Below are 24,097 nucleotides of genomic sequence, written 5' to 3'. Positions count from 1 at the left end.
TGCCCATCTTTGGATGTGGGACGAAACATTGGTGTTTATACCTTTGCTTTCTGAAAACAGCGAAATGAGCGGTTTGTGGTTGGTTTCAAGCTCAAACCGAAATCCAAATAAGTATTGGTGCATTTTCTTAACCCCATATACACATGCTAACGCCTCTTTCTCGACCATACTGTAGGCTCTTTCAGCCTTAGACAGACTTCTAGACGTGTATGCAACCGGTCGAAGTTTGCCCGATACATTGGTTTGTTGTAACACACAGCCAACCCCATACGAAGATGCATCACAAGTTAGCACTAATCGTTTACACGGGTCATACAGTACAAGTAACTTATTAGAACAAAGTACGTTTCTGGCCTTCTCAAAAGCTGTTTCTTGAGATTTACCCCAAACTCAGTCGTCACCCTTACGTAGCAACATGTGTAACAGTTCCAACAAAGTGCTTAACCCGGGTAGAAAGTTACCAAAATAGTTGAGGAGTCCCAGGAACGAACGCAGCTCCGTCACATTATGTAGTCTGTGTGCATTCTTAATGGCCTCTGTCTTTGAGTCTGTTATGTTCAGAATAACTCCACAAGACTGTATGCTGTAGGCTCAAACTGGTGTGACCTTGGTCTCTTTAATGTAACTCCAGAGTGAGGAAGCAGAATGGTAGACTGCCTTTTATACCTGCTTGCCCAGGGTGTGCAGGTGACCCTTGGGTCTCCCACAGGTGCACCCCTGGTGGCAAGTCTTACACATTGGTAAAGTTTACATACATAACATCACTCCCCCCAAAGTCTTAGATACAAGTTATTTACAAGTTGAGGTGATCCGGAGCTCTGCAAACCCGAGTTGTTTGCCTGAGTTGAAGTCCTGGCATGGGTGAGTCGGTCAGATCATTGCTGCACTGTGGTGCGGCTGATCTGATCGGACTGTCGGGCATGGTGGGTTCATCCTCGTGGTTGACCGTGAGATCGATTGCTGGTTGGGTGTGTGTAGGTGGATCAATGATGGTAATGTCCTCTTCAAACTGTTCTTGGTTGTCAGTGAATCGCAGTTGGGTCTGATCCACGTGCTTTTTGCACGTTTGTCCATTCAAAAGTTTGACAACAAATACTCTATTCCCCTCCTTGGCTAAAACAGTGCCAGCAACCCATTTAGGACCATGGCCATAATTAAGAACAAACACAGGTTCATTGACCTCAATGTCACACGATACAGCTGCGCGATCATGGTACACATTATGCCGGTGACGCCGGGTTTCTACATGATCATTGAGATCCGGGTTGACTAAGGAGAGCCTGATTTTGAGTGCTCATTTCATTAGCAATTCTGCAGGGGGAATCCCAGTAAGCGAGTGGGGTCGCGTACAGTAGCTGAGCAGAATCCGAGATAACCGGGTCTGCAGGGAACCATCCATCAAGCGTTTCAAGTTCTGCTTGATAGTTTGGATTGCCTGTTCCGCTTGACCATTGGATACGGGCTTAAATGGGGCAGACCTGACATGCTTGATGCCATTGAGGGTCATGAACTCGTTGAATTCCGAGCTGGTGAAACGTGGTCCATTGTCACTAACAAGGACGTTGGGTAAAACATGGGTGGTGAACACGGCCCAGAGGCTTTCAATGGTGGCAGTCGACGTACATGACAACATTATTGTACATTCAATCCATTTAGATTACGCGTCCGCTGCTACTAGGAACATCTTTCCTAGAAAGGGGCCAGCGAAATCTACGTGGACCCTGGACCACGTTTTGGAGGGCCATGACCACAGATCCCGTGGGGCCTCCCTTGGTGCATTGCTCAACTGTGAGCAAGTGTTACATTGGTGTACGCATGACTCCAATTCCAAGTCAATGCCGAGCCTTCATCATGACCCCTCGCTCTCAAAAGCATCCATTACAAGAAGCAAGTCTGCGGGTTGTGCCATTTCCATCCCGGTGGTAGGCAATGGTAGCCGACTGAGGGCATCGGCACAGTTCTCAGTGCCTGGTCTGTGGCGGATTACATAATCATATGCAGATAACGTTAGTGCCCATCTTTGGATACGGGACGAAGCATTGGTGTTAATACCTTTGCTTTCTGAGAACAGCGAAATGAGCGGCTTGTGGTCGGTTTCGAACTCGAACCGGAGTCCAAATAGGTATGGGTGCATTTTCTTAACCCCGTATACACATGCTAATGCTTCTTTCTCAATCATACTGTAGGCTCTTTCAGCCTTAGATAAACTTCTGGGCGCATAGGCAACTGGTTGCAGTTTGCCTGACCCATTTGCTTGCTGTGACACACAAGTGACCCCTTACAAAAATGCATCACAAGCTAGTACTAAACGTTTACACGGGTCATACAATACAAGTAACTTATTAGAACACAGCAGGTTTCTGGCCTTATTAAAGGCTGTCTCTTGAGATTTACCCCAAACCCAGTCGTCACTTTTGCGTAGCAATAAATGCAAAGATTCCAGCAAAGTGCTCAACCCCGGTAGAAAGTTACCAAAATAGTTGAGGAGTCCCAGGAACGAACACAGCTCCATCACATTCTGTGACCTGTGTGCATTCTTGATGGCCTCCGTCTTGGAGTCCGTGGGTCTGATGCCATCCACCGCAATCTTTTTCCCCAGAAATTCGACCTCTGGTGCCAGGAAAACACACTTGGAGCGTTTCAACCTGAGTCCCACTCTGTCCAGTCGTTTTAGAACCTCTTCCAGGTTGTGCAATTGTTCAGTGGTGTTGCGGCCAGTGATCAGAATGTCGTCTTGAAACACCACGGTGCACAGAACTGATTTCAGCAGACTCTCCATGTTCCTCTGGAAGATGGCCACAGCCGAGCAATTCCTAAAGGGACATCTGTGGTATATGAACAGTCCTTTGTGCGTGTTGATGCACGGCAATTTTTTTGACGTTTCAGCCAGCTCTTGTGTCATGTAAGCAGAGGTTACATCCAGCTTGGCGATCAACTTCCCCCCTGCTAGCGTTGCGAACAGGTCATCCACTTTGGGTAGTGGGTACTGGTCCTGTAACGAGATTCAGTTGATCGTTACCTTGTAGTCCCCGCAGATTCTGACCGTCCCATTGCTTTTCAGCACCGGAACAATTGGACTGGCTCACTCGTTGAACTCGACTGGTGATATGATCCCCTCTCATTGAAGTCTGTCCAGCTTGATCTCGACTTTCTCTCGCATCATGTATGGAACCGCTCGGGCCTTGTGATGAACGGGTTCTGCATCAGGGATTAGATGGATCTGCACTTTGGCACCTGTGAAGTTGTCGATGCCTGGCTCGAATAACAATGGGAATTTGTTTAGCACTTGGGCGCACGAGGCGTCATCCACTGAAGACAGTGCTTTGATGTCGTCCCAGTTCCATCGGATCTTTCCTAGCCAGCTTCTGCCGAACAGCGTTGGGCCATCGCCTAGTACAATCCACAGTGGTAAATCATGCACAGCTCCATCGTACGATACCTTCACTGCCAATGACTGGTATGAGCTCTTTGGTGTAAGTGCGCAGCTTGGTGTGGATCGATCTTAGTTTTGGCCTTTGTGCCTTGTTGCCCCACAGTTTCTCAAAAGCCTTCTGGCTCATAATTGACTGACTCGCCCCCATGTCCAATTCCATGGAAACGGAATGCCGTTTAATTTGACTTTTAACATTATCGGAGGGCTTTTGGTGGTGAAGGTGTGTATCCCATACACTTCGTCTTCAGTCTCGGGTTGAGTTGCCTCTTTTACTCGTTCAGCATGATCCACGTCGGATCGGTCATCTTCTGCCGACTCTGCCACGTGGTGAGTTGCAGCACGTCTGCACATTCGCTGGAAGTGCCTCTTGTTCCGCAGCCTTTGCACACGTAGTGCTTGAATCGACATTGATGGGCTCGATGATTACCCCCGCAGCACCAACATGGTGCTAATGGGTTCGCATTCATGCCCCATGATGAACTCTGAGTCACCCTAGGTCTGGCCTCTGCAAGTGTGTAGGCCCTGCCATGTACAGTTCTGCCTGCTGAAGGAGTTATTTTATGCACAGTACTTGCAGGTGAGCTTCGATGGTGCAAAGATATTTGTTTAGTGTTATCGTTCGTGGACATGAAAGCCTGCACTATCGTGATGGCCTTGCTCAGATCTAGGGATTCGGCAGACAGCAGTTTGCGAAGAATGACCTCGTGGCCGATTCCAAGCACGAAAAAGTCCTGCAACATTTCCCCCAAAAATCCAGCAAATACGCATGGTCCTGCAAGGCGTCTTAGGTCGGTGACATAGCTCGCCACAAGCGATACCTGGCCATTAAGATGCTCTTCTTCGGCTTGAGGTGTTCCCGAACCAGCGTGCACAACTCTTCACGTGTCTTCTCCGTTGGTTTCGTTGGTGCTAGCAGATTTTTGATGAGGCCATATATCGTGGACCCGCAAACAGTGAGGAGAATTGCCCTGCGCTTGACCGCAGTCTCTTCCATATCCAGCTCGTTGGCCACGAAGTATTGGTCAAGACGCTCAACGAAGGCTTCCCAATCATCACCCTCAACAAATCTCTCAAGAATACCAAGCGGCAGCCATAACCACGTGAAAGTTTGTGATCTGTTACTCGTCACCAATAGTTATGTTCAGAATAACTCCACAAGACTGTATGCTGTAAGCTCAAACTGTTGTGACCTTGGTCTCTTTAATGTAACTCCAGAGTTAGGAGGCAGCATGGTAGACTGCCTTTTATACCTGCTTGCCCAGGGTGTGCAGCTGACCCTTGGGTCTCCCACAGGTGCGCTCCCTGGTGGCAAGTCTTACACATTGGTCAAGTTTACATACATAACTGAGTCCGTGGGTCTGATGCCTTCTGATGCAATCTTTCTCCCTGAAAATGCGTCCTCTCGCGCCAGGAAAACATACTTGGAGCATTTCAGCCTAAGTCCCACTCTGTCTAGTCGACTTAGAACCTCGTCCAGGTTGTGCAGGTGTTCGGTGGTGTCACTACCGGTGATCAGGATGTCGTCTTGAAACACAGCGGTGCGTGGAACTGATTTCAGCAGACTCTCCATGTTCCTCTGGAAGATGGCAGCAGCCGAGCGAATCCCAAAAGGGTACCTGTGGTATATAAACAGTCCTTTGTCCAGTGTTGATGCACGTCAATCTTTTTGAAGATTCAGCCAGCTCCTGTGTCATGTAGGTGGAGGTTAGGTCCAACTTGGTGAACGACTTCCCCCCTAACGTTGCGAACAGGTCATCCGCCTTGGGTAGCGGGTACTGGTCCTGTAACAAGACTCTGTTGATCGTTACCTTGTAGTCTTCGCAGATTCCGTGCCATCGCTTTTCAACACCGGAACAATCGGACTGGCCCACTCGTTGAACTCGACTGGCAATATGATTCCCTCTCATTGAAGTCAGGCCTTTTATTCTTGGACTGCATACACGTGCGTGCAGCCCAATGGCCTCCAACAGTGACACCATCTAGTGGCTAGTGATCCCAAAAGTACATACATGACAGAGGAGTCCGCCTCTTGCATTGTAGACAGCTCTGCGCACACCATGGTGTCCATCATTGCTAGGATGCAGACGATGGTGGATTCACAGACAGACCGTGCAGATCCAGACCTCATGACCCGTGTCATGGGTGATGTGGTAGCTTTCACTGTGGCACAGGTGGAAACAACGCAATGTCTTGCTGCTGCAATAGAATCAATTATTGCTCGCATGGATGCTCAGACTGCTTTCATGCAGTGTCAGCTACATGCCACGCAACATCTTGGTGCTGTCATACAGTCTCAGCTGCATGCCATGCAAGCCTTGACTGCTGCCATCACTGCTCGGTCCACCACAGTCGACTGGGGATCACATGGTGTCGCAGCAGCCCAGCAGTCTCTGCTCCATCAGATTGATGGGAATGCTGAGGTGCTGCCCTGGGGGAGTGGCAGTGAGTCGGTGGAGCAGGAACCTGCTGTCCTCTCTCGGGATGACAGCATTCCTGATCCCACCATTGCCACTCCGCCATTGCACCTGTCCATGCCTGTCACTCAGCCAGCCCAGACTGCCCGCCCAGCCTGAGGTGGTGCAGTCTGCAGCCGAGCCTTCCAGGCCCAGAGCTGGTGGAGGGCGTCCTACAAGGCCATCTGTAGTTGCTGGCCCTGACACACAGCAGTCTTCCACCAGCCATGCTGCAGCCACAGGGGACACACTGCGGCGAAGTAGCAGAATAGGAAATGCACAAGGGTGATAAGTAAAGACATAGTTATACATTTTATTGCTTTTTGATAAATGTTGATTGGAATGGGGAGATTGTCCTATGAAGAATGATTGCGTAGACTAGGCCTATATTCTCTAGAGTTTAGAAGAATGAGAGGTGATCTCATTGAAGCATACAAAATTCTTACAGGGCTTGATAGGGTAGATGCAGGGAGGATGTTTCCTCTGGCCAGGGAGTCTAGAACCAGGGGTCACAGTCTCAGAATAAGGGATTGGCCATTAGGATTGAGATGAGGAGAAACTTCTTCACTCAGTGTGGTGAATCTTTGGAATTCTCTACCCCAGAGAACTGTCGAGGCTCAGTCTTTGAGTATTTTCAAGACCGAGATCGATAGATTTTTGGATACTAAGAAAATCAAGGGATATTGGGATAGTGTAGGAAAGTGGAGTTGAGGCATAGGATCACCCATGATTTCAATGAATGGCGGAGCAGGCTCGAGTAGCCAAACGACCTACTCCTCTTCCTAATTCTTATGTTATGAATGTTTAATGTTGTTGTTGTCTCTCATTTCAGTGTTGGGGATTTGCTATGGAACGGCAAATTGATGTGGTGATGGGGACGTCCACAGGAACTGGGAAGTGAGATGGAAATCAGTGGAAACGAGCTCCGATGAAATGGTCACGGATCACCCTTGCAGGATCGCGATGGAGTCGCTGCCTCCTCCGTTGCGGCTGTTGCTGCTTTTTGTCCTCCTGCTCTTGCTCCTTCTCCTGGTCCTTCTCCTTCTCCTGAGGTGGTACGGCTATGCCTGGTGGCAATGGCTGTGCCCTCATGATGGCCAGGTTATGCAGCATGCAGCTGACAACGACGAATGGGAACGCCCACTCAGGCAAGTACTGCAGGACTCCTCCTGAACGGTCAAGGCTTAAGCACTCCGATGGTCTGTTCCTGGTGGAAGTACAGCTTGCATTGTACGAGTGCTGGCCGGGAATATTGGGGTTGTGGAGGGGAGTCATGAGCTAGGTGCATAGCAGATAGCCTTTGTCTCCGAGCATCTAGCCATGAGCTTCATTTGGGGGCTGGGACAGAGCTGGCACACCGGTCTGGCGCATGATGAAGGCATCGTGGCTGCTGCCAGGATAGTGGGCGTTGACCGTCATTATTCTGCATGTGTGGTCGCGCAGCAACTGTACATGCAGTGAGTGGTAGCCTTTGTGATTACAGAAGATCTCTGGATTGTGCTGCAGTGCCCTCAAAGCGACGTAGGTGCAGTCACTGGCACCCTGCACCATGGGGAAGCCCGCTATCCTGGCAAAGCCACATGCACCCTCGAGCTGCTTCTCTCTGGTCATGGAGAAGTAGGTGTAATTCCACCTCCTTCTGTACAGAGCATCTGTGACTTCATGGATGGAGCAATGGATGCCAAACTGGGATGTTGGAGATGACTCCTGTTGCTCCCTGGAAAGATCCATTGGTGTAGAAATTGAGAGCGATTGTGACCTTGACTGCCACTGAAAGAACCGTCCTCACCTTGGTCTGAAGCTCGAGGTCTGGTTGCAGGAGGTGGCAGAGCTCTGTGACCACGTCCTTCCTGAAAAACAATCTTTGCACACACTGCTCCTCAGTGAAATTGATGTAGGAAAATCACTGATGGAAAACCTTCTGTGGCCATCCCTGTGGTGCCTTCTTCCTCTGGCAACATCTTCAGGTGCTTCTCCCTGTAGTGTTGCATGTGCTTCTCTGTACCTGACCCCTTCCCTCTCCCTCTCCCTGTGCCCTACTCCATGGGTGTCTCCATGGTTCTCTCCCTGCACTGCCTCATGGGCCTCTCCCTGTGCTATTCCCTCTCTTAGTTGTAGCCTTTCTCTCTCCCTCTCTTGTTGCCCTTCCCTCTGCAATTGCCAGCACCGTTGTCGTCGGTGAAGCGTCCTCTGATGGTGAAGTCAGAGCAGCCGGTCGACTGCCAGCACAGACCTCATGAAGGGACACAAATGGTACAATGTCTAATGTGCTGTGAGTAATACTGGGGGAAAGGTTGGAGTCAGAGAAATGGTCCAGCAAGAAATCGCTGAGATCGGTCCAGCAGCCACACTAACTAAAAGTTGCAAATGAGAAATAGGTAATGGCCGTCAAAAAAATAAATTGCAAGATGGCGAATTTAAATAGCACTGGCGCATCCAGTGCCCGACTGGAACTTGACATCTCAAGCTGTCGTCGTCATCGCCAGGTGCTGAGATCACCTGCAGGGGGCAATTTAACTTCTGGAGCAGTAAGGGGGCGATGCGCATGACAATGACGTTATCATCACTGTGCGCCGCCAAGCGGGGTGCTACTTTGTGGTGTCTCCGCAAAACCATTGGCCAATTCCATGGCAGGCGATTTTCTCGTCGTGCCTGGCCAAAATCTATTTTGCGACCCACTAGGTGCTAAAAGGGGCGATTTTGGCCCCTATGTGTATTAGTTCAGGGAAATGTTTTGCAAAAAAAGACAGACAAACATGTTTAGCTCTAAAGTAAGCTCTTTTGCTTCACTAGTAATCGTCATTGACATCAAAAGACATAAATTAGTTAATGAGCCATTTGTCCAACATCTCATTGTAGCCATGAAGGGTAGCAGCATATTTGCATGAAAGAGAAAACGTGAGAAAAACAATTTGTTACAGTGGCAGGCAACTGTGACACCTACATGGTTACTAAACTAAGGGGCCAATTTTCCACATTGCCGATTTTTTGCGCAGTTGTAGAGCTACATCCCATTTTTTTTAGTGGCCGACTGCGCCAAAAAAAAAGTTGCAAGTTTCACCTGAATAAACTTTCATTTTGGAGCGGTGCAGATTGTCCTTGAGCTCTGTGGGTGGAGCTTAAGGTCTGCGCCAAAAAACTGAGGTTGTCAGGGTAACGAGGGATGCTGTATTTATCCTGTAGTTTCATTGCTGATTTTTATCACCCCAAGAACTTCCATTTTCATAACAGGTGTAAGTATTCCAAGAGCCTAATTTTTAAAAATTGATTTGTCTCTTTGTAAACTCAACCATGACTCCGTGATGTGAATACAATGTAGAGGATGTAGTGGGCCAGAAAGATATGGCAGAAAGACTGGTTGTGACATCACAAAAGCATCGCAGAGGTTCTCTTAATTACACCTGTAGTGTACCTAATAGTTTTCCTCAGTGGCTTATATGAATTTACAGTCAGAGCCATTGGTGCCACTGCTATCCCGGGCCGAATGACCCCCCGCCCCCTGTGCCGGTGCTGCTGCTATCCCGGGCCAAAAGTTCCCCCGCACCCGGTGCCATGTCTTCTGCTCCACTAAAACAATGGCGTCTTCTCTGCGTCGATTTTCTTAAGTTCAGGTAAGGTTTTTCAGAATGGTGTACTGTGGTGTTTTTGAAAAAATCCTAGTTGGCCAAACTCACTTTAATGGCAGAAATGGCACAACCAGCACCCCAAGTGACATTAAAAAATCGTGAACTAAAAAAATCGTCTGTAAGTACTTTAGGATGGCACAGAAACTTTGGCAAAACTTGTAGATTTTAGTCTGCTCCAAAAAAAAACAGCGTTCGCCAAAAATACAGCACAGATTGGTGGCGAAAATTCAGCCTTATGGGTCCAAGTTTCGGGACGCGCCTAAAACGGCGCAGCCCGGACCTGGACGCCCGTTTTTCATGCCAGAAAGTGCGTTTAAAAAATCTTCCAGATTCTCCGGCTCCCTGCAGGTCTTCTGCAGCCAGGCGCAGCGCAGCATGAGCAGTAGGGGGCGGAGCTAGGTCCCTGTGCCGAAAACAGTGCCGGGACCTCTGCACATGCGCGCTACAGTGGGCACGCGTGTACAGTAGCTCCAGGCTCCCAAAACTGTGTGGGAGGGGCCCGAAGCACGCAGCCCCTAGCCCTGGCCGAATGGCCTCACTGGGGCTGCGTGAATAAGGCTGCCTCCCACGGCCAGCTCCTGCTTCCTCCTGACCCGACTCGACTCCCGCTCCCCCCCCTCCCGGCAACCCGACCCTCTCTCCCCCACCCCCCCCGGACCTCCGCGACTCTCTCACCCCCACCCCGGACCTCCGGGACTCTCTCTCTCCCCCCCCCGCGGACCTCTGGGACCCCCCCCCCCCCGAGACCCGACGCCACCTACTTGTAAATCTAGCCCGAGGTCATGGGCCCGGCCGTTCAGCCTCATTCTCTCCCCCCTCTCCCACCCCTCCCTCCCCCCTCTCTCCTTCCCTCCCTCCCCCCCTCTCCTTTCCTCCCTCCCCCTCCCCCGCTCTCCTTCCCTCCCTCCCCTCTCTCCTTCCCTCCCTCCTCTCTCCCTCCCTCCCTCCTCTCTCCCTCCCACCCTCCTCCCCTCCCTCCTCTCTCCTTCCCTCCCTCCTCTCTCCTTCCCTCCCTCCCTACTTCCTCTCTCCTTCTCCCCCTCTCCCCCCTCCCCCCCACTCTCCCCCCCTCCCTTCCCCCCCTCCCCCTCCCACCCCCCTTCTCCCCCTCCCCCCCTTCCCCTCGCTGTCAGAAACACAGACATGACAGACAGAGAGTGAGAGACACACACACAGACAGACAGATAGAGACACTGACAGAGACACACTGGGGGACCGTCCCAGCATGCTGTTGGAGGACTCCCGGTGCTGCAGTCGGTAAGTAGAAAATGTTTAATTTATTGATTTTTTTCCATTTTTTTAATTTTTTATTAATTTTTTTGGATTTATTTATTGGTTGATTTATTGATGTATTTATCATTTATTAGTGATGATGGCTCTTTATTTGTAAAACTGAAGTATTTAATGTTTGTAAACTTCCCTTTAAACCCTCCCCCCCCACCATTCCCTACGCCTAATTTGTAACCTACGCCTGATTTTCTAAAGTGTAGACAAGGTTTTTTCGAACGTACAAAAATCTTCACTTACTCCATTCTAAGTTAGTATGGAGTAAGTTTTCACTGCCGAAACTTTGAAAACAGGCGTAAGTGGCCGGACACTCCCCCTTTTGAAAAAAAAATTCTGTTCCAAAGTGAAACTGTTCTAACTGACTAGAACTGGAGCAAACTAAATGCCGAGAATTTGAATTTCTAAGATACTCCGTTCTACACCAGTTGCTCCAAAAAATCAGGAGCAACTGAGGCTGAAACTTGGGCCCTATAGTACTAACAGTTCCCTGTGTGTCAGCTGTGGCTCTTTTTATCTGTGATGATACAGGAGGCTGGACACCACTATAAGTCTTCTAAAATGTTTCACTGCTTTATATAGAATATTTCTAAAGTCAAATTTGTTTGAAATTCAAATTACAACGTTTCACTGAACTTCTCCTTGGGGGTGAGATACCATAGCAGTTATCAGTCTCAATGAAACACACACAAATTGTGCTGCAGGAGTGAGTCTTTATAGTCTCATTCACAAAGGACCTTTGATTCGTCACTTAAGTTAATGCACACTATAGCTGTCAAATGCTGTAAATGGCACACCATTCCAGATCTTGAGTTATATCCCGGGTTGGAAACAGTAAGAAAATTCAATTCTATATGCAGTGAAGAGACTGCAGCAGCAATGAAACAAGCACATCCACAAGTAAACAGCAGCAACATGCAATACTTCATGTAAGGTCATACATTTCAGGAAGATTAATGTGGTTTGGTGAATTATTATCCACTTATGCAAAAATTACTAAAGACCTTTTTCCCAAAATGATAATTTTTGTTCCTGGCAGATTGGCTTTCTAGTGTAATAACTCTTAAGTATTATAAATGAAGGAATGTTAAGTGCTAAGCTCTAGGAAGGTGTAAAAATGTTTCTGAATTAATGCCGTGTTATTTTAAGTGTTTGCTACTTCCAACATTTAACCCTGAGGAGTGGCAAGTAACATTGGCGCCACACAAGTGCCAGGCAATGACTATCTCCAACAAGCGAGGGTCTAACCACCTCCCTTTGATATTTAACAGCATTACCATCACCAAATCCCCCACCATCAACATCCTGGGAGTCACCTTTGACCAGAAACTTAACTGGACCAGCCACATAAATACCGCGCAACAAGAGCAGGTCAGAGGCTAGCTATTCTGCGCTGAGTGTCTCACCTGCAAAACCTTTCCACCATCTACAAGGCACAAGTTAGGAGTGTGATGGAATGCTCTCCACTTGCCTAGATGAGTCATCATCATAGGCGGTCCCTCGTATCGAGGATGACTTGCTTCCACACCAAAAAGGGATGAGTTCAATGAGTACACAGGTGCTTCAATGAAGGATCTAATATTCCAGGTCCTGAACTGCATGTTGAAGGGTGAAAGATGCCTGTGTGTGGATTTTTTAAATGTGTGGTGGCCGTTGCACACCAGCCACCACATGGGCTTGACAGAGCTAGGTCTTGGTCCAGTGACAAGGATGACTGGAAACCAGTTCTGCTGCACGAACCTAGTGCACACACATATTGCAGTGCTGCTCCAACAACACTCAAGAAGCTCGACACCATCCAGGACAAAGCAACCCACATGATTGGCACCCCATCCACCACCTTCAACATTCACTTCCTCCACTACTGGCGTACCATGGTTACAGTGTGTACCATGTACAAGATGCACTGCAGCAACTCACCAAGGCTTCTTCGGCAGCATCTTCTAAACCCGCGATTTGTACCACCTAGAAGGACAAGGACAGCAAGCGCATGGGAACACCATCACCTGCAAGTTCCCCTCCAAGTCACACACCGTCCTGACTTGGAAATAGATCGCTGTTCTTTATCGTCGCTGGGTCAAAATCCTACAACTCCCTCCCTAACAGCACTGTGGTTCAAGAAGGTGGCTCACTACCACCTTCCCAAGGGCAATTAGGGATGGGCAATAAATGCTGGCTTTGCCAGTGACGCCCACATCCCGGAACGAATAAAACAAATTCTTACCCTGCCAATGCTTTATATCATATTGGCTTAATTTTGTGCTATTTGTATGCCTAGTAATTTGCTTTCTTAATTACATCTTTCATTAGCTTGAATATTTAATCATGAGAGATTAGGTTTTCGGGTGGGACATGGAATATCATGACCTGAACAAATCCAGGGCCTACTTGAGATCTATATAAATACTGGAACTTAATGGACACCACCGTGAATTATCTATAAGGAGATAAAGGGAACAAGCAGATTAATAAAATTAACCAAAAGGGTCAAATGATACCCAACACATTTGTTATAGCTATTTATAACACTAAAGTCATGTTCTAGAAACAAGAGATGTTCAAACATAGTGAAAAATGGTTATATAATTAGATTTTATAAAGGGTAGTGAAATAATACAATTAACTGAGTATATGTAGTATGTACAATGATGTCATGTAAAGGTATGTTTGATGGAACCCATCACTGCAACTATTGCTGAAAGGATAGATTTATGAAAGAAACGAACAATTAAGGGTATACTAAAACCCAGTAGGCTTACACTTAAATCAAATCCCAGAAAGCTGTTGGCAAACCCAGCATAAGTCACTGCATTCAGGAGAGGAAGAAAACGGAGACGATTAGGGAAATAAATACAGGATTTTGTCGGGGCCTATTTCTTGATATCTTGTCGAGTGAATTGAATTGGCTGTAGACTGGCTTCTGTGATAGTGGGGACCTCAGGAGGAGGCCGATATGGATCATCCACTCGGCACTTCTGTCTGAAGATGTTGCAAAAGCTTCAGCCTTGTCTTTTGCATTCAAATGCTGGGCTCCGCCATCATTGAGGATGGGGATATTCATGGAGCCTCCTCCTCCCATTAGTTGTTTAATTGTCCACCATCATTCACGAGTGGATGTGGCAGGACTGCAGAGCTTTGATCTGATCCATTGATTGTGGGATCACTTAGCTCTGTCTATAGTATGTGCTTCCATGGTTTATCCTGTGTTGCAGCTTCCCCAGGTTGGCACCTCATTTTAGGTACACCTGGTGTTGCTTCTGGCTTGCTCTTCTGCACGCCTCATTGAAACAGGATTAGTGCCCCGGCTTGATGGTAATGATAGAGAGAGGGATATGCTGGGTCATGAGGTTACAGATTGTGGTGGAATACAATTCTGCTGCTGCTGATGGTCCACAACATCTCATGGAAGCCCAGTTTTGAGCTGCTTGATTTGTTCTGAATCTATCCCATTTAGCATTATGGTACTGCCACACAACACAATGGAAGGTGTCATCAATGTGACGACAGGACTTCATCTCCACAAGGTCACTGCTACCAATACAGTCATGGACAGATGCATCTACGACAGGTAGATTGGTGAGGACGAGGTCAAGTATGTTTTTCCTCATGTTGGTTCTCTTACCACCTGCTGCAGGCCCAGTCAGGCAGCTATGTCCTTCAGGACATGGCCAGCTCGGTCAAATGAGCCACACTTGGTGAGTCTCATTCCTTCAGATTTTAATTATTGTTAGAGATTTTAAAATATAATTTTTTTAATACATTTTTTAAAACTTTTCTTTCTGTCTCTTATCTCTCTCTTAATCCAATCTTTCTTTCCCTCTCTTTATTTCTCTTTCTGCACCTGATTTGACATTGAATTAAATATTCTAACTAATACTTCCTGGTTCAGACTTTCTGCTGCTCATTAACAATCCTTCAATTTAATTGGTTAAGGAGTTACACAGCTGCTTGCCCTGTTCACACAGGTCCCAGATGCCCTGCAGAGGGCGCTGCGCTTTTTGGCTCTCCAATTTACAGTACGTTCCAGTGCAAAATCCCCTTGAAAGTCTTTGGGCAAGTGTAAAGAACGACTGCCACCTGAGAGCATAATCCAGTCAGTTATCTTTTTCTCTTCAAGTGCTTCCAATTCTCATCATATAGGAGCTCATGGATAGATTGGTAATAAAACTTTTGCTGGCAAAAGTTACAAGAATTTTGGACTGCACTGGTCTCTTGATGTTTCATCGTTTTTTTTGGCCATTCCACATAGCTGTTCAAGAGAAAATAGCAGACTCAATTATATGACTGTGCCAAAATGGACACACTATCATTGCATATGTATGGGGCCAGGCGCTCTCTAAGGTGCTGTCACTGAAACCTATCAAAATTTGGTGCCGGCATCCCAACCTTGTGCTGAGTGCCAAACTTCCACTGATGCTCAGGAAATGATTTAATTGGAGTTACTATTTTTATTTTATTGGTGTAGCAACTGGCTATAAATGAGCCTAGAGCCAATTTGTTTCTTGGCCATTTCTCTTTCATCACTTACAGGTACCATTAAAGATTCTGTGAATATAAAAACAAGAACGTTCACCTAACTGACTGTCACATTGGCATTGACATAGACTGCACTGAGTGGTCAATTTCTTGTCCCCACAATGGCCCCAAGTTTCCGGCCACGCCGAAAACGGCGCAGCCCTGAGCTGCACGCCTGTTCTTCGCGCCAAAAAGTGCACAGGAAAAAAACTGTTTAATTCTCCGGCTCCTTGGAGCTCGAACTCAGCTTGGCGCGGCGCGCACTTCACAGCGGGGGGCGGAGCCAAACACTCGCGCCGATTCTCTAAGCTTTGGGGGGGCGGGTCTAATTTAAATGAGCCAACGTCGTGCCGGCAACCTTGTGCGCGTGCGCGTTGGAGCGTGCACGCAAGCGCAGTGTCAAACAAACATTGGCACTCGACCATTTTTAAAGGGACTCGGCTGCCGTCGAGCCACTGACGCCGCTCCTATCCCATGGCCGAATGGCCTCAACCCCCTTGGAAAGCTGCGTGTGTGGGTGTTGATCCTTCGGCTGCCGGCCAGCCACTGACGCCGCTCCTATCCCATGGCCGAATGGCCTCAACCCCCTTGGAAAGCTGCGTGTGTGGGTGTTGATTCTTCGGCTGCCGGCCAGCCACTGACGCCGCTCCTATCCCATGGCCGAATGGCCTCAACCCCCTTGGAAAGCTGCGTGTGTGGGTGTTGATCCTTCGGCTGCCGGCCAGCCACTGACGCCGCTCCTATCCCATGGCCGAATGGCCTCAACCCCCTTGGAAAGCTGCGTGTGTGGGTGTTGATCCTTCGGCTGCCGGCCAGCCACTGACGCCGCTCCTATCCCATGGCCGAATGGCCTCAACCCCCTTGGAAAGCTGCGTGTGTGGGTGTTGATCCTTCGGCTGCCGGCCAGCCACTAACAGAATGAAGGCCTGCCTGCAGCACAGCAGCTCAGCTCGAAGGCTGCTTGTTGCCGCTGTTGGGACTGCCATCGAGACACTGATGCCACACCCCTGCCTGTCTCCAACATGAAAGGCCTGCCTGAAGCACAGCAGCTCGAAGGCTGCTGCTGTTTCACACAGGTAGGAACATGGTTTATTTAATCTTTTCTTTGCTTATACATTTTTATTCAGGTTGGATTTATTTGTATAATATTTGTATAAGTATAACTAAGGATTGATTGTAGAATTTAATGACTTCTCTTCTACCCACCCCCCACCCCCTCTCGTTCCCTACGCCTAATTTGTAACCTACGCCTGATTTTCTAAAGTGTAGACAAGGTTTTTTTGAACGTACAAAAATCTTCACTTACTCCATTCTAAGTTAGTTTGGAGTAAGTTTTCACTGCCTAAACTTTGAAAAAAGGTGTAAGTGGCCGGACACGCCCCCTTTTGAAAAAGAAATTCTGTTCCAAAGTGAAACTGTTCTAACTGACTAGAACTGGAGCAAATTAAATGCCGAGAATTCAAATTTCTAAGATACTCCATTCTAAACCAGCTGCTCCAAAAAAAAGGAGCAACTCAGGCCGAAACTTGGCCCCATTGTGTCTGCAGCGTGTTACTGTTGACACAGATGGTCACTTTTGCAGGTTTCTGGCAGTGTTGGCTTTGATCATATAATCTTGTAGGATTGTGCATAGCAAAATATTAGATGGAATTACTGTTTGGCAATGGATGCTATCAAAATATTTAAAAAAAAATTAATTTATATATCAGCTTATCAAGTAAAAGCATCTCATAGCATTTCACACCATTAATTACTTTTTAGTGTTGAAGTGTTATGATTATCGTTATATAGACAAGGCTCTGCTTTCCATGGAAATGAGGATGAAACACAGCCTTATAATGGTTTTACTAACACAATGGTGTCTGTACCGTAGTGCTTAATGCAAAATGAATTACAGCTAGCAATCTCAGAGCAAGTTTGTTTATTCTAAGACATTTGTGAGTTGGTTTTGAAATACTGTATATAGTAGTTCTGCACTCTCCAGTGATAAGTATCTGCTGCGCGGTTGCATATTTACTCAATATATTCCTCCTGAGTTTATGGGCTAGATTTTTCATTATTTTGCATGCATAATGCCCACTTAACATCCATTTTAACGCTGAAATGAGGTCTAACGCCCAGATATTGCCTATTTAGCCACAAAATGGAAACTGATGCCCATTTTTCGGACACTTATCACCGAGCGTTACTTTTGCCATGTGCGTAACGCCAGGAAAAAATAATACCGCCCGCCCACTTTTTTGGGGCGGAATCATCAGAATGGGCGAAACCAGTGCCCATAATATTGGCCAGCGTTACTTTCAGCACGTAATTAATGCCGAGATGTAATAATACCAACTGCCCACTGTTTTTTGTCGTAAAGATCACATTTGCCGAAACTAACGCCCAGGTATATCGCCCATCCTTACTTTCGGCACCTCGCACACATCTCGCCGACAATTTCGCTCGCCGAAAAAAACGCTGGGGAAAAGTTGAACTAACCGGAACTACTCACAGCGGTATGGACACCATGTTCTAAATAACAGGTCACATCATTTAAAAAAACTGCTCTGCTTCAACCTCGGAGGAGTTCGGATGTACTCTGGAGGTGTTTGGAGGTGATGTGAACATCTGAGCAAACATCTTATCATACTGTGGATGATTGGAATTTACTAGGTGTCTTAATGGGGACATTCATTCTTTGTGAACAATTGGTGGGAAACAGATAGCTGTTGGAATGGGGCCTGTCATTTCTCACCCTCACTTGATGACCACTCACAGGCTGCAGACTTGAGTTGGCAGAAGGTACACTCGACAGCATCACGTACCCAATGTAAGACGTGATAGACCGATGAGGAGGACCAGACGTTACACCACCCCGCAAGTACAGGGAGAAGCGGTCTTACCTCAACTTGTCCGACACCAACTGCCTTCTGAGACTGCGCTTCCAGAAAGAGGTTATCAGTGAGATATGCCAGCTCATCGGGGAGATCTGCAGCCTGCCAGCACCATCAGGTCTGCACATGTCTGTCGAGGTTAAGGTCACCGCGGCACTGTCGTTCTACGCATCGGGTTCCTTTCAGGCCTCAGCTGGCGACATTTGCGGTATATCTCAGCATGCCACACGTTGCTGCATTAGACAGGTCACTGAAGCCCTGTACGCATGCAGGATGGACTTTATCAGCTTCCCTATGACCAGGGAGGCTCAGAGTGAGAGGGCTCTAGGATTCTACTGAATTGCTAACTTCCCCAAGGTGCAGGGAGCAATAGACTGTGCGCACATCATGATGCGGGCACCTTTTCAGGATGCAGAGGTTTTCAGGAACCGCAAGAGATCCCACGCCCTGAATATGCAACTCATTGTCGACCACCAGCATATTATTATGGCAGTGAATGCTAAATTTCTGGGCAGCATCCATGATGCTCATATCCTGCATGAGAGCACTGTATCTGACTTGTTTGCCAATCATCCACAAGGTCAATGCTGGATGCTTGGTGACAAAGGATATGGCCTCGCCACCTGGCTGATGAAACCCCTGCGTGACACCCACACTGAAGCTGAGAAGTGATACAACGAGAGCCACAGAGCCACTCGCAATATCGTCGAGAAAAGCATTAGAGTGCTTAAGCAGTGCTTTAGATGCCTGGACCACTCAGGAGGCGACCTCTAATACCACCCTGAGCAGGTCGCTCAATTCGTGGTGGTGTGCTCAATGCTGCACAACTTGGCTATCAGGAGGGGACAAAAATTGCCAGAAGGGTCTGATGGTCCACTTCAGGCGAGAGGAAAAGGAGAACGAGGAGGTGGATGCTGACATTGGGCCACACAATCAGGCTGACACCGAAGCCATGCCCCCGCCCCCCTGAAGACCACAGGAAAGGGCCCGTGGTGGCTACATAGCTGCAAGACTCTTACATCAATAGCTCATAAATGAGTGCTTTGTCTGAAAGAACGTTGGATGTATTTACAAAGCTGACACACTGCTGGGTGTGCAAGTCATACTTCAATGGTGGGCATCACCTTGGTGATAGTTAAAGTTTAAGTTGATTCAAGTTAAGTTAATTATATCCTTTCATGTTAAGGAATCACCAGTGTGTAACGGTGCAGCTATCTGAGCCAATTCGCAACAAGGTTATGTTAAATAAAAAACATTTAATCCGACCATTTGTCTGAAATCATAAGTAAATCTGTAAAAACCAACCCACCCCACCCCCACCCCAGCCCACAACAAATTTATCTCATTTACATCATTACAATGGTCTCCATTTCTCGCAAAACAGAACATAAATGCAAAACAAGGTAGCCCCCTTGCCCCTTGCTCCGACCCTCCCACCAAAATAGCAGCAGCAACCTAAACATATGCCCCAGACAACACCTGCGGCAATGCACCTCACTTTCCTTCCCCTCCCTGCTGCTTCTCCTCCCCACCTCTACCCCTTCCCCTGCCCCTCCTAACTCCAAGCCACCTGGTCGAGGAGCTCCTCAGGTGATGCTTCATTGGGGGGGGATGACGGCAGAAATGCTGCTTGGACGGATACGGGAGAGGACGGTCCCGAGGTGGGAACATGCTCTGAGCCAGAAGCAAGATGTTGCTCCTGGCTCTCGTGTCGTTGGCAATGGGGATGCGGCACCTTGGGGTGCTGTGCCGTGCTCTGGGACCACTGGGAGCCCTCTGCCACCAGTGTTCCTGGCTACCAGCTCCAGGGCCTTCTCCATCCATTCCATGTTATATATTATTTGTTGGACAAAAACTCGGTGCCAACTATGTTCTTGCTGCTTAGTAGGCTTTTTGCTGCTGGTGAATCTCCCTCCTGCCTCCCACAACAGCCAAACAAGCACATACCACACCCACACACGCTTTTAGTCCCTCTCTGCTCCCTCTCTCCCTGTCTCCTCTTCTGCGCATGTAATGATGACCCCTGACCCCCTGAATCGCAGGAATCATGTGCTGCCACGCAGTTGCTAAGGACGGCGACACTTTACGGCAGAAGGTCAGAGAGATTTAACGCTAACGCCCATTTCAGATCGCTCGTGGTAACGCCCAATTTCAAAAATGGAGACTAGGATCTTTGAGAATGGGTGACAAGCCGGCGATATGAAAACCCATTTTTACCGCCCACGACGGAAATAACGTCCATTTTTGGGTGATCTGCACAAAAGTGTAAAACCTAGCCCTATATATTTAATGAGACGGCCCTTATCTGTTATTTTTACCAAGTTTTTGTTTTTTCCTAATAGTGTGACAATTATGAAGCGGTTCTGTCTTGTTTCAGTTTTGTAGAGATTATTTTAATTCAGTCACTAGGGCGTTTAAAAAATACAGCCAGAATCTAGTCCCAAGCTTAACTGGAGATAAATGTTCCAAGTTTCTTCAGTTATCTGCAAAGCTGGAAGGAGGAGCCAAGCTACTCAAACACAGGCTGTGTGACGTATTCAGACATAATGGCATGTAGTCAACGGCGAAGTGACAGTGCTCACTGCTGACCTTGAAGACAGATGCCTACAAAGTTTTAGTGGGATCCGTGGTGTCGATTTCACCTTTTACATCTGGTGCCATTAATAGGGGATCTGTGGCATCCAGCAACACTGATATCATCAAACAGGCTAAGCAGCCAATCACATTGAGGAATTCCCACAGACAGCAAACCAGGTTTTATCATTTACTTTTTCATAATTTTACAGAAAGTGAGATAAAGATTGGGACATCACATGGGATTAAGATAGAAACTGAAATATAATTTAAAAAAATTACAACAATTATAAAAATTCATTTTTATTATTATAGAAATCTATGGAATTTTTATCATGAAATGATACTCTACAATATAAAATTAGTTTTCAGTGATCAGGGAGGTTGCTCAACAGTAATTATGACTTAGTACACCATTAGAAACTCAGTTACACCTCATCCAATAAGGCTTAACTTCTTTAATGGTTTTTACAGTGAGAATAGTGCATAAAAAGTTTAAGTTCACCTTAAATCACTGATTCTGTGTTGATCGCATTTACGAAGAATGTAACAACGCACCCTGTGTAAAAGCAGGGTATCACTTACAGCAACTTCCAGATTTCAGTGTTTAACTGCGCATGTGCAGAAGCCAGAAGTTGCTGTCAGTTTTACACAGTAATGACGGTAAACAGCTGAGAGTCTCGCCGTCAATACAACCGCAAATTCTGGGCCAATATATGACAGCCAGATAAAGATGTTTTTGAAGGCATAGGGAGTTGGGATTCACCTAAGAGAGTTACCTACAATACTGAAGCTGACCACCAGATAATTATGACTGTGACACTATTCTTTAGTTCAATTAGGGCTGATGCAATTTTGAGACATGTATCCATACACCCGGGGAAGAAATTAGCAATTTAAGAGTCATCCATAGATTGCATGTGGTATATGAAGTACCAGTGCAGCGAGCTCCTCATCTCATTTACGTGATATTGAATGGAGAACTGGTGCTTCCATAAATAGAATGTGAAAAAATAATGGAGCATAAGTTCTATCAGCAGTTGAAGAAGTATGGCACTGCCTTGAGGATAATGTCCTTGCTTATCCTTTCAGTCAGATAATGGCATGTTGCATTGGAAGATGGGGGGGGGGCACGTGGGGGGCAGAGGAGTGAGGAGAGAAAGAGATTAAACACAAATTATTTATGAATTACTGCACACACAATCTTATTAGATTATTGTACATGGTTTGAGTCAAACTTTAAGAAATGTAGTCTTATGGAACAGAAGTGATGTACTTATGATGAAAATGTGCACAGTAGGAAGCTTGCTCTCCACTTAATTTTCTTAGTCATGCCTCAAAATCTGCCCGTCCTTCCTGAATCATTTTTGAATGAAAAAAAGCCATTAGCCTGCTACCCATCTGAAAGAAAATGAGATTTATCAATAAGCAGCTTGATGCAAATGTTGCCAGAGCAGCAAAGCATTCAGAGTCGTGCAATACCATTTGGAAGTTGTCTTATATCCAAACAAAGACTAACACATTTACTAGTTGCAATTGGCTCTAGCCTCTATTCACACTTTCCACAATATCATTTAAAATTGTGAAACTTGACTAAAGGAAATGAATATACTATATAGGCCAAGATTTTGCTTGCTATCTTCAGCAGTTAAGCCATTATTGTCCTAAAAATGATTGAGGAAACTCGTGCTTAGTGCATTTCACTTTTGTGCTAGACGCGAATTTCCTTGATCTTATTGGCGACTTTGATGATCTGCCCGCACAAGCTCCACGGGGCTCATTTGCATTGGAGTGCCACTCACATAGTGGTGCTGTACCCAGGACTTTCCTCTTTATACTCCACTACTGCACTGTGGGAAAGTTAGATTCATATAAAACAGGCACAGCTGCTCACCCAGTCACTGATTCAGGTGGAAGTGAGGAGTTTCAGAATTTTGAACAGTGCCCAAACTTTGCTCATTGATTTCTGGCTTCACAAATGAATTTCCAACCCATTTCTTTTCACAGTTTTGCTCACTGATACTTGCACCTGACCTCCTCCCAATAGTACCCCACCCCTATATTTTCGTCCCTCCACTTTCTGACCCCTTATTTACTCACATTGACTCTAGAGAAGTCTTCTCCATAAGTATACGTATCTGTCATCATTATGGAGCAGGAGGAGGAACAGCAGCATGTGCAGACAAGGAGAATAAGGCAGCATGCCAGAAAACACCAGCCCCACAGGTACTACCCACCATAGCGAGTCAACGGGCAGCATAGGTGCTTTGAGAACCAAATTGGAAAAAGTGTAGCAACAGGCTTCATGTATTCTAAAAGCACTGCATGCTCCAGCAGCATTTATAATCCTGTGTTTTATACTTTAAAATCACAGATCAGAATCAGTCTGTAAGCAAAATCCATTCCAGTGTGTGTGTTCATGTGTGTTCTTATGTGTTCATGTGTGATCCATCTTATCCCTCTTGGGTAAACTGCCCAAACCTGTACTCTCAGCTGAAGGAAGCTGATGGTCAGCATCCATGTGGCAAGAGAATGGGAATGGAATAGAAAATAAATGATCCTGCCAGTAATCTGGAAAAGATCCCTCATTATGCTCAATAAAAGACATGAAGTTGAAGTACAGTAACACAGTTATTCTAATTAATATTGTTTGTGAAACACGCTATCATCCTCCCATTTCCATTCTGCTTCTTCTCATACATAGGAAACTTCCTAAGTAACAGCTCATTCCTAGACCTGCCAGCAAAGTGCTTTCATATTAGTGCAGCTCTCCTTAGGGTGCTGTTACATATCCACCCAGGTCCCAGGAGGAGGCAGTTAGCTCCTGGCATGGCTGTCAGATTTAAACACATGATGCTCTAGAGCTTGTTTCATTTATGTATATTCTATTTCTTTTATTACAATATTGGGCTAGAATTTGCTGGAAAAATAACAGCAAGTTTAATGGCAGCCGCTGTTATTAATATGAAAATTGTCCAGCAACTTGTGACGCGTTGCGAATCACCACAAGTTTCTGGATGATTTGCACTGTCCGAGCGTTAGCTTTGTGAAAACGACAGCTCTCCTTAACCTCCCCATGAGTTTCAAAAATTGCTGCATGTGCGTATTAATTTACAAATTAAACCCACCATAGAAAGTTGGGACCCTTTTAATTATGAGATTTATTTTTCTGCAATGCCGCTCAACCTCTCCAACCCAGAAAGGGAACAAATGAAACTGTGGAATCTCATTCCTGCAGGTTCTTAGAGATTTAGAAAAATGTCAAATGTTAAAAAAAAATTCTTATTTTTCCTTTCTGTCTCTTTTTTCTCTCTCTTAATCCAAACTTTATTTCCC

Source organism: Pristiophorus japonicus, chromosome 7 (assembly GCF_044704955.1).
Source record: "Pristiophorus japonicus isolate sPriJap1 chromosome 7, sPriJap1.hap1, whole genome shotgun sequence".
Classification (NCBI taxonomy): domain Eukaryota; kingdom Metazoa; phylum Chordata; class Chondrichthyes; family Pristiophoridae; genus Pristiophorus; species Pristiophorus japonicus.
Note: the sequence above shows the minus strand (reverse complement) of the source record.